The sequence below is a fragment of the Zingiber officinale genome, chromosome 8B, assembly GCF_018446385.1.
Source record: "Zingiber officinale cultivar Zhangliang chromosome 8B, Zo_v1.1, whole genome shotgun sequence".
Classification (NCBI taxonomy): Eukaryota; Viridiplantae; Streptophyta; class Magnoliopsida; order Zingiberales; family Zingiberaceae; genus Zingiber; species Zingiber officinale.
In genome coordinates this window covers 108019190-108030064 of record NC_056001.1, presented here as the reverse complement: position 1 = coordinate 108030064, position 10875 = coordinate 108019190, and the positions used below count along the sequence as shown (strand labels likewise).

The window sequence follows — 10875 nt, the reverse complement described above, 5'->3', positions numbered from 1 at the left end:
TTAGTATAGATTTTCACCCTCAGACTGACGGATAGTTTGAGCGTTCTATACAGGTATTGGAGGATTTATCGATAGTGGATTTTGGATTTTAGAGGTGCTTGATTTATCCATAGTTAGCTAGATTGCAGAGTGGGAGTAGCGGGAGTAGGGTGAGTTCATAGCTCACAGAGTTGTCGCTAGTCACTTGGAGGAGGATTATCATGTTTGGAGATATGTTTATGATACTAGGGTTGGAGATTTATTTATGATGTTATGATGGAGTAGCGGAAGAGGATGCCGTTTGGATGTTACCCTTGGATGAGGATCCCTGAGTTGACCAGTAAATTTGGGGACCAAATTCTTATTAGTAGGGGAGGATGTAAGATCTCGGAAAATTTAAATAATAGGGTTATTTGAGAAATAGCCATATAGAATTTTTTAGGAATTTTTAGAAATTTTCTGGGAATTTTTCGGAGCTCGTAAGACGGGTTTTGAGGGGATTAATTACGGGTACGGATAAAGCCTGTTTGAGATACCCGTTTAAGTGAGGAATTGTTTATATTATAAATTCCATTTCGTTTTCTTTTTATTTCCCAAACGCCCGAACCCGAGCCTTCCTCCTCTCTTCCCCGATCTCCCCTCTCTGCCTTCTCTCTCTCTCGCGGACGAATCGGAGGCGACAGGAGCAGAGCTTCTCCTTGGGCGATCATCCTCGTTCGCCGGAGCTTGCTGGAGCACGGCGGAGCCTAGACCTTCTTCGACCGAGGGGTTCTGTCCGGTGAGTTATGCGGCCGAGTGTCGACAGCGAGGCAGATAGGGCACGACAGGTGCTCGATCTGTGTCATCTCTAGCCTATCGACCCTTCGTTCTTCCTCCACGAGTTGTTCACAGAGCGGTCCGCGTCTCCCTTCTCGTCGGATTTGGATCGAGCGACGCCACCGAGGAGTGATCTTAGAGGTAAGGCATCGTCGGATCTTTGGTGGATTCAAGGTTTAGCTAGGATAGGTTTCTTCTCTGTATTGACCCTTTCTTTTTCGGACCTGTGCCCTAGGTTTCAACCTTCGACTCCGATCAATTGGGGTTGCACGGAGCTGTGTCTGGTGTTGTGCTTTGGTCCAGCGACTCATCTGGTTGCTAGTGGAAATGATCTTGGCAAAGGATCAACAGAAGGGGGGCTGTGAGGAAGAGGTAAGATTAGGGTGTTGTGATCTTTGATTTCCATTGTTTGATCTCTTCACTTGATCCGATCCAATGAGATGAGGTGGAGTGTTCATTGTGGATTAGGAGGTTGGATTGAAGGGGGCAGCATGTTTACTAGGGTTTCGGTCAGGAGTTTCCAGTAGCCTACAGTTCCAGCTCTTCAACTGTGGGTCAACAAAAATTCATCCGGTTTTAGGTGAGTTTTTGAAGATTTATTACATGTCTATGTTTGAGATGATTAGGGTGATGTAGGTTGAGTTGATTATGGATTTGATAAGTTGGTTTGGACGAATTATTGTGGATTAAGGATTAAGGTTTTACTTCTAGAGGTGATTTCATTTCTACATTGGTTTGGATTAGTAGAGATGGGTTGTAGAAATTTAAATTCAAGTTGTATTGGATTTGGATCATTAGGTAGAGTTAAATATGATTGTTATTGGTATGTGTTGGATTAAATGATGGATTATGTAGGGTGGATGAATATCGTGATTTCATGTTTGTCATTGGGATCATTAGATTGATTATTAGGTGTGGGATGTTTAGTTTATGATTGGAAGGATTTATGATGAGTTGGATTAGTGTTTGATTGATGATGAATTGTGTGAGTTGGATTTAAGATGTGTTGATTAATGAGTTTTGAATTGATTAATAGATTATGGATTATGGTGGGATCTAGAAGGAGTGTGATCAAGGGTTATTTAGAGGATTAATCAGAGATCAGATTTGAGTGGAGTTATCCTGATTGGGTAGGGATTTTATTTAGCTATTTAAATTCATATGAATTTAGCTAAATAAAATATATATATTGATTGATGCAGGACTTGGATTCGGGACGAGCGTCTCGACGTGAGATTTATTTTGGACACGATCTACAGATAAAGGCGGGTATTTCTTCCTTAACCTCTTTATAGTTTCTTTGAAACTTGGTGCACGGTTATTATTGGATGAATTAGGCTACTTTACCTTATATCATGATCGGTTGCTGTTTTTCCTGCATGATACTTATGCTTGACCCTTGTGATGATCTATTTAATTCTGATACAGTCTCCACTCTTGATACCTACTCTGTTGTGATTACACGTGTAGAGTATGTCTTGTAGGGATTGTCGGGTTGTTGGTATTCCCATGCTGATTGGGTATATGACGTGGATTGTACATAGGTGGGTATGTGTTATAGGAGTCATCTTGTTGACCGTGCATTTGCATATTTTATGTACACACGTATTTGTCATGTACTTTTGGAGGAGTTGTGTTGATTGTACGTTTGGGGTATACACACATGTCTGTTGTGTTTTTACTGGAGGATACATGTTGATTGTACTTATATTTTGTGTACATGTGTCTGGTGGGATTATTGGAGATGTTTGGTTGATTATACATGTGTAGTGTGTACATATGTTTGGTGGGATACATGGAGGTATCATGACGATTATACTCATGTTGGAGGTATTTATGAGGTTTGGGGTGTTGCATGGATGATGATTATATATATATATATATTATGTTCATCATTCATTGCATCTGATGACTATTGTCTCCCTTGTGGTTGAGAGAGTCATCGGTTTGGTTTAGCGCCGTACACTCGGCCACTCATGGGTAGTGGTATCTGGAGCAGTTGCCGCTCGTCCTATCGTGCCACCCGGTCACGAGGTTTAGTGAGATCCGGTGTTGTGAGCAGTCAGGGACCCTGATGCTATGTAGCTATATAGCTACTAGTGGACTGTCCGCCTCGACCACTATATAGTGGGCTGGAGGGTAGTACAGTCGTCACAGACCCAAGCCTCTCGGCCATGGTGTCTGGAGAGGTGGCGGGGGTGACCATGGAGCATGCATACGCAATTATTATTCTTGCATTTGATGCGCGGTGCATCTGCATTTGCATACATGCCTAGTAGATACTAGTTGCATGTGATTGTCGTTGTTGCACTTGATTGAGATATGGTTGTTGCATTTGGTTGCCATGCTGCATACATGTCATTTATTTTACATGTATATGCAGTCGTATTTATATTACCGCAGTGTCACGGGTATATCATTGCGATCCGGTGAGTTCTTGATCATTGTACCATGTCGATTCAGTTGGGTATGTATACATCATTATGTTAGTTGTGGTTTATACAGTTTATATGTTAGTTATTCAGGTATGTTCGGATGCATTGATTATGATAGTATGATCATGTTCTTATTCCCTCCTGTATACTTGTGATCTCCATGTTATTTTATGGACCATGCACTATCTTTTCTATTACCCTTGAGTTACCTATACTCACCACCGCATGTATACATTTATGTTTTCGTGGTTTGTAGATGGTTGGTGTCGCTCGGAGTATCTGCCGGGTCCTACGTCACATCCGAAGATCGTGATTGTTTTCTTTTGTATATTCTTTTCTTATTTTTGGCATTGTATTTGTGTATATCCATGTGGCTATCTTATGGTTTTGGTGTTGTATTTGTTGTATAAAGCCTAGCCGGCTAGCAGTGTGTTGATTGTGTTGTATTGGGCTTTCCGTTTTCGTTTTTCCGCTGTGTTGGTTTTTAGTACAGCCGTGTGGGCTGTTTTATATATAACTGCGTGGTTGTGATTGTTTCATTCCAGCCGTGTGGGCTGTTATTATAACTGCGTGGTTGTGTATATAAATATTCCAGCCGCATGTGGCTGATGTATATTTTGTTTGTAGTGATACTTCATATTGTCACCCGTACAGGGGAGATGCTGCCGGATTTTTGTCTAGCAGAGACTCCTTTGGGGGCGTGACACTAGGTATGTAAAGTTATATAATGACTAATACACATTTCAGTATTTATGACTAGGTATGTAAAGTTATAATGCTTACAAGGCAAACTCATTCTCATTTCAGTATTTCTTCTCTCTCTCTCTTTATATAGTTCTTCTTTTCAAACCGAAAAAAAATCACAATGTTTTTAGAGTCCATGAAATCCCAAACAATCTTCAAATCACAATATAAATCACAGTTTGTTCAATTTATGTCAAGCTTCTGTTCTCTGAATAGTGTGTCTAAGCTTAGCTTGATCCAACCCGAACTGTTTGATTCTCCTTATTGGTGTTCATTGTTAATATTATCAAAGATATAGATTTGCATCGAGTTTGATGGAGGAATAAGATCCATTCTGTTTGGAATTAACATGATGATGAGATCTAACTCAAGATATGCCACTTATTGCATTGGTGAAGCTATGTACCATTACCAATCTTCAAATCTGATTTCATCTCTTCCCTTCTCCAACTGCAGATATAGTCAAGTTGATTTCTTAAGGAAGAAATTCTACTTGTATAATTGCACCCTCATTTCAAGTCTTGTCTCAGTGAAGAGTTTCAGTAAAGAGTTTCAGTTTAGGTGGTAGTGATTATCAGTTTAGAAAATCATATTCTGGATTGCATAAAGTGATTAACAGTTTAGATGGTTTAATGGATTAGTTTGTTCTGGCTTTTTTATAGAAATAATGTTGAAACTAGTTTCGTATACTGCTTTGAGATTTTTTGTGGTTTTTATGCAAACTGTACATCCTCAAGCTTTGAGATCTTACTAGAGTATTGCTGCTGTAATGTTGAGACATAAGGTACATGACTTCGATCCTCTATGATTTCATCTTTCTGTTGCTGCTGTTAGCTATTCTAGCTGCTTTCACATAATACATGGTTCAAGATATAATGTCAAGTTTATATAATATTCATCAACTTTTTTCATGCTCACTTGCTTGACTACTCATGAAAATGTGAAGCGGCAACGTTTCTCGTGCTTATTTGACCATTCTTTTACTTCAACATTTCAGAAGGTCAAGATTTATGTACTTCACAATTTGGTTTCCACTGTGCAAAAGATGCAAAGCTGCAAGAAGTTTATAATTGTTTATACCTGTTGATAAGTTTTCTACTTTTGGGGTTTGTTTGTTTCAATTATCACTTTAGTTTGTAGTGGTTTATTAGATTATCCGTTTTAATTATCAGTTAACGTTTGCAATGATTATCAGTTTATACATGCATGTTTCTACTTTTTTTCTATGACTTTAACTATATTTTATTTTCATAACAGGGAGAAATTGCTGGGTTTGCAAGCTGGGTATGCAGAAAAAGAACCAGTACGTGAAGATTGTTGCACATCCGATACTGACTTGATTTATTCAGAAAAAGGAAAATTTAATTTACATGGTTGTGGTCTTATAAACTTAATTTTGTGGTTTCATCTTTTGTGGTTGTCATGATTGGATACTACTTGTGGTCATGTTTGGATAGCTTGTAGTAATTGTATAGAATTGTTTATAAACTTAAGTGAATGTACACATGTACCGGTTTTTGGTTGAGACAAGATGTATATATAAATTAAAGACAACTGATCGAATGTATATATGTTGAAAACTATTTTTGTGAATGTATAAATGTTGTACCAGTTTGTGTGCAATAGCCATGGTTTTAACCGTTGTGAAAAGTACATATATATAGACATGCAACTGAAAGTACAAAGACAACGATTTTTTAACCGTTGTGAAAAGTATTCTAAGACAATGGTTTTAAACTAAATTTTGAAGAAAGACAACAGTGTATATGTTGTTAAAAGTATATCTGCGATTAAATTTTTGCAAAACTGGCAATTACAACGGTTATATACTGTTGCAGAACTGTTGTCTTTGGTATTAAAAGACAACACTTTAAATCCGTTGCATGACTGTGTCTAATGTGGTCAAAGACAACGATTTAAACCGTTGTCTTTTACCGCACATTTAACAACAGTGTCAGTTACAACGGGTTTGAAGGGCCTATGACAACGGTTTTTAACCGTTGTCTTTTAATGTTTTTGTTGTAGTGCTGCTATTTGAGGCGGGTACCTTGACTTATCTTTGATAATGCCATGTTGATATGTTTAGTAGGTTATAACCTTTAGTAATGATTATGTTCGTCTTTGCTTCGGTTGGTCACTACCCGATACCTGTTACATGCTTGTTCTGTTTACTTATTATGCACTTCATGTTAGTACCTACCTGATTATACATGCTTATAGGGGTAGTGACACAACCATGTGTTTATTATGTTCAGGATCTAGGTTTTTATACCTTATATGATCCGTGTACCTTTGATTTGGTTCATTGTTGTCACACCCCGGAGGAGTCCCTGTCCGAAGAAATTTTGGCAGCATCTCCCCTGTATGACGGACAATCTGAAACTTTCTACATCGCCCTCTGGCCACATATACCTCAGCCAACACGGCCGGAACAATAACAATAATATAAACAATCACCCACGCAGTTAATAATTTAACAAATTGTAACAGTGATAATATGACTTAAAAACAACCCTACTCAACTACACCCATAAAGCACAAAACATATTCCTACTCCACTACACTCATAAAGCTCAAATCCGACGATAAGATCAACTTATCTCTTCTGCCGTCCAGGCAGGCATGTAGTAAAATAAATCCAAATAAAAACTCATCGACAATGTCCATATAAGATCCAAGTGTATCTAAATAAAACAAGTCTCAACATAGTCCAGTAAAAGACACCAAACGACAAATAAACATACTCGTGAACTGCAGGGGACTAGCGACTGGAACTCTCCAGACAACATCAACCTGAAAATAACAATGGAGGAGGGTGTGAGTCCAACACTCAGCGGGTAACAACTGATATGCATAATAAAGAAAATAACAACAACACTAATCATGCGTACAATCTCCTGATACAAGAAGGACAAATGCAACTGAAAGAAACAGGATAAAACTGTACTAACCAGGACCAAGGTATAAGTACAACAGGGTCGTCAGACCGAGAGTGTCATAAATCCTGTATGCATGTCAATCATATGCATCCATATAAATGCAGCAAGTAAATGCAGCAAACACAAGCAATAAATGCATCATGCATATGATGCAAATGTCATGGTCACCCCTGACGCCAATCAACCATCTCACACACAATGGTGAGACCGAGTGGGTAGGGTTGTGACAACCGTGCACTCTGCCATCACTGCCCCTGATGAGTGACCGAGTGGACGGGATGCTATCGGAGTACACACATACTCCTACCCCAAATCATAAATGGGGAAGTGCAATGCTCTCATCTCTCGGTATACCATGACGGGGAGGGATACCTGACGTGCAACCACGCTGCGTCACACTACCCATGAGCGGACCAACGGAGCACTGACAGAGCCAAACTGACGTGCTACCACGCTGCGTCACGCTACCCATGAGCGGACCAATGGAGCACTGACAGTGATGAAACTGATGATGTGCTCAACAATAATGGAGCAAACTATCGTGCAACATGCAATCATGCGAATGGTGCATGATACTAAGCATGGCAAAATACTGAGCAGCATAGCAATATCCATATATATGAAAAATGTGTACCATCAGAAAATGAATCAAATCAAAGTACATATACCAGATAAGGTATCAAAAACCCTAGGTCCTGAACAAAATAAATAACATGGTTGTGTCACTACCTCTATAAATATGCATAATAAGGTAAATACTAACATGATGTGCATAACAAATAAACAAACAAGCATGTAACAGGTTAGGTAGTGATCAACCGAAATAGATAAGGAAACACAATCGGTGCTATTTGTTAAAGACATTATTATGCATATCAAATGACATAAAGTCAAAGTACCCGCCTCCAATATGAAAAGTCTAATCGGTCCAAATCCGACGTCGAGATACTCGTCTCGCGTCAAAGTCCTGTGCCAAACGATATACTTTTATTTAGCCAAAAATCCAATTGTATAGCTAAATAAAATCCGTAAAAAAATAATTTAGGGCAAAACCCTAAACTATAAACCTCAACCTACCACAATGTGCATAACCAAACGAAATCTCAATTAGGGTTAGGAAACCCTAATTGCTTAACCTATTCCTCCTACATACTCACCAAATTCGTGGTAGCTAATAGGATTCTCGACCGGGGAAGTCCACAGCTATGAGACGGTGGCCGTAGCTGAGTATGGCTACTGTTTAGTAATCCACTCAGCACTTGCCAGCCCGAAATCAGCAGAACAGTAATGCTACTGATCGAACCTGCAACCCTCTGTAAATGGAGAACATCTGGTGATGATCCACGGTAGATAAAGGACAAGAACAGATCATAAAAATCAAAATCTAAACCCTCACCTTGCTGTCACACTATCAAATCACTACTGCTCTGAGGAGGAGGCAAGGTTCGGAGCTAGGGCACAGGTGAAGTCGGCTGTCGGTGCTAGGGCACAGCGAAGAGGTACTGTGCGTCGACGTCCGCGTGATCGGTGACTGTGAACCCAATCTAGGGCACAACGGTGGTTAGCGTCGCTGGAGGGGAGAGGGATCGGGAGGCAGAGGAGTCGACCGACTCTTGCTCAAGCGCCGGCAAGGAGGGAGAATCGGGAGGGCGGCTCGGCCAGCGGTGACTCGCGGGTCGCCGGTGCTTGGACAGGGAGGATGAAGGGAGGCGACGTCGGCACACAAAAGGAGAATCGGCTCGCGGCTCACTAGGGCACAAGGGAGGTCGCTCGATTGCGGAGAGGGAAAAGAGATATGCCGACTTCTCTTGGTCCCGGGCTTATGCACACGTGGGAGAGGAGGAACCACCATGGGCGGTTAGGGCAGGAATCAGGCGAAGCCTCGGGCACACGGCGTCGAAGAGGAAACGGAGGAAAAAAAATGAAGAAATAGAAAATAAAGAAAAGAAAAGAAAAGGAAATAAAGAAAATCAACATTTCCTTGCTAAAACGGGGTAGCCTAAACAGGCTTTCTCGGGCCCCGTTTTTATCCCAGTTAACTCGTCCAAACGAGCTCCGAAAAATTCTCAAAAAATTTCCAAAAATTCCGGAAAATTTCCTTATTATTATCCGCCATTTTCCGGTATTTTACATTCTCCCCCACTAATAAAAATTTGGTCCCCAAATTTCGTTATCTACCATCAGCAAATACTAACAACAGGTAAAGCGTATAAATGCTGAACGGTAAATTAAATCACATACCTCAAGTGAAAAGGTGGGGGTATCGAGCTCGGATAGTATCCTCGAGCTCCCAAGTAGCCTCCTCGTCCGAATGATGATGCCATCCGACTTTAACCAGCCGGATAGTCTTGTTCCGCAACTGACGCTCCTTCCGGTCCAAAATCCGTACCGGAATCTCCTCATAAGTGACGTCAGACTGAACTGGAACTGAGAAATCTGTCAGCACATGTGTCGGATCGGGTACGTATCTCCTCAGCATAGATACGTGGAATACATCGTGCACGCTTGCCAGGGAGGTGGTAGTGCTAGCCGGTAAGCTACTGCTCCAATCCTCTCCAGGATCTGGAAAGGGCCAATGTATCACGGAGCTAGCTTACCTCTGAGACCAAATCTCTTCACACCTTTCGTGGGTGAAACTCTTAGGAAAACATGATCACCAATAGAGAACTCCAAAGGTCTGCGTCTCCGATCAGCATAACTCTTCTGGCGGTCCTGCGCCTCTGACATCCTCCGTCTGATAATACAGACCAATTCTACCTCCTGCTGAGCTCTATGAGGTCCCAACAGCTAGGCCTCTCCAACCTCATCCCAAAGGGTGGGTGTCCGACAAGGCCTACCATACAACGCTTCAAACGGTGCCATCTGGATAGCAGAATGAAAGCTGTTGTTGTAGGCGAACTCTACCAATGGCAAATGGTCCTCCCAACTGCCTCCAAAATCTAGTACACAAGATCTCAGCAAGTCCTCTAGAGTCTAAATGGTCCGCTCTGACTGTCCATCTGTCTGCGGATGGAAAGCTGTACTAAATCGGAGCTGAGTGCCCAAGGCCTGCTGCAGACTCTACCAGAAACGAGACGTGAACCGGGGGTTTCTATCCGAAATAATAGTCAAAGGGACACCATGCAATCTGATGATCTCTCGGCAATACAGATCTGCCAATCGATCCAGGGAATCAGTCCTCCGGATCGCTAAGAAGTGCGAGGATTTGGTTAATCAATCAACGATTACCCAAATCGCGTCATGGCCTCGTCGTGTCCTAGACAAACCGACCACAAAATCCATAGTAATATGTTCCCATTTCCACTCAGGAATAGGAATCCGCTGAAGTAATCCGGCAGGTCTCTGGTGCTCAGCCTTCACCTGCTGACAAACAAGATATCTAGCTACAAATTCCGCGATGTCTTTCTTCATACCATTCCACCAGTAGGAACGCCTCAAATCTCGATACATGCGGGTCCCGCCTGGGTGGATCGCAAATCGAGAGCGATGAGCCTCCTGAAGTAGCTCCTGTAAGACCGGATGAGACTAAGGTACGCATAATCTGCCTCAAAAGTATATAATACCCTCCTCGTCTCGTGTGAACTCGGTCTGCTGCCCGGAAGCTATTTGGCTGCCAATAAACTGCAAATGCTGATCACCAGCATGGGCCTCTCGGATTCTCGTCCTGATCGACGACTGAGCAATCATGGTAACAAGAATACCTTGCTTTGTCGGTCCCTGCTCCTCAAGGTCTTCTTAGGATGTATACTAAAAGCCTAGCTTTCGGTATAAACATTTATCTAGAAATAAGAATCACATTGGTCAAATGACTACATTTATGATAAATGTAGTTGTTCAATTAATTTATATTGTAGATAATATGGTGTGTGGTGTCACACACAGAGGATCATGTTATCAGTACCTTATAAATTATAAACAGTAGCTCACGACCATGATGGAAAGGAACAAACCATTGGAAGGTC

The 10875-nt window shown here is 41.4% G+C and overlaps 2 long non-coding RNA genes across 2 annotated transcripts; one reads left to right on the top strand and one right to left on the bottom strand.

Moving 5' to 3' along the window:
- Positions 1-895: 895 nt before the first annotated feature.
- On the top strand, positions 896-1319 carry LOC122014290. Its single transcript, XR_006120631.1, has 3 exons — positions 896-936; positions 1031-1167; positions 1264-1319. It is a non-coding gene; the product is annotated as an uncharacterized LOC122014290 (long non-coding RNA).
- A 6504-nt stretch (positions 1320-7823) lies between these two features.
- Positions 7824-8826, bottom strand: LOC122017862. The gene is made up of 3 exons (XR_006121479.1): positions 8310-8826; positions 8071-8226; positions 7824-7880 (listed from the first exon to the last, which is right to left on the bottom strand). It is a non-coding gene; the product is annotated as an uncharacterized LOC122017862 (long non-coding RNA).
- Between the last annotated feature and the right edge of the window lie 2049 nt (positions 8827-10875).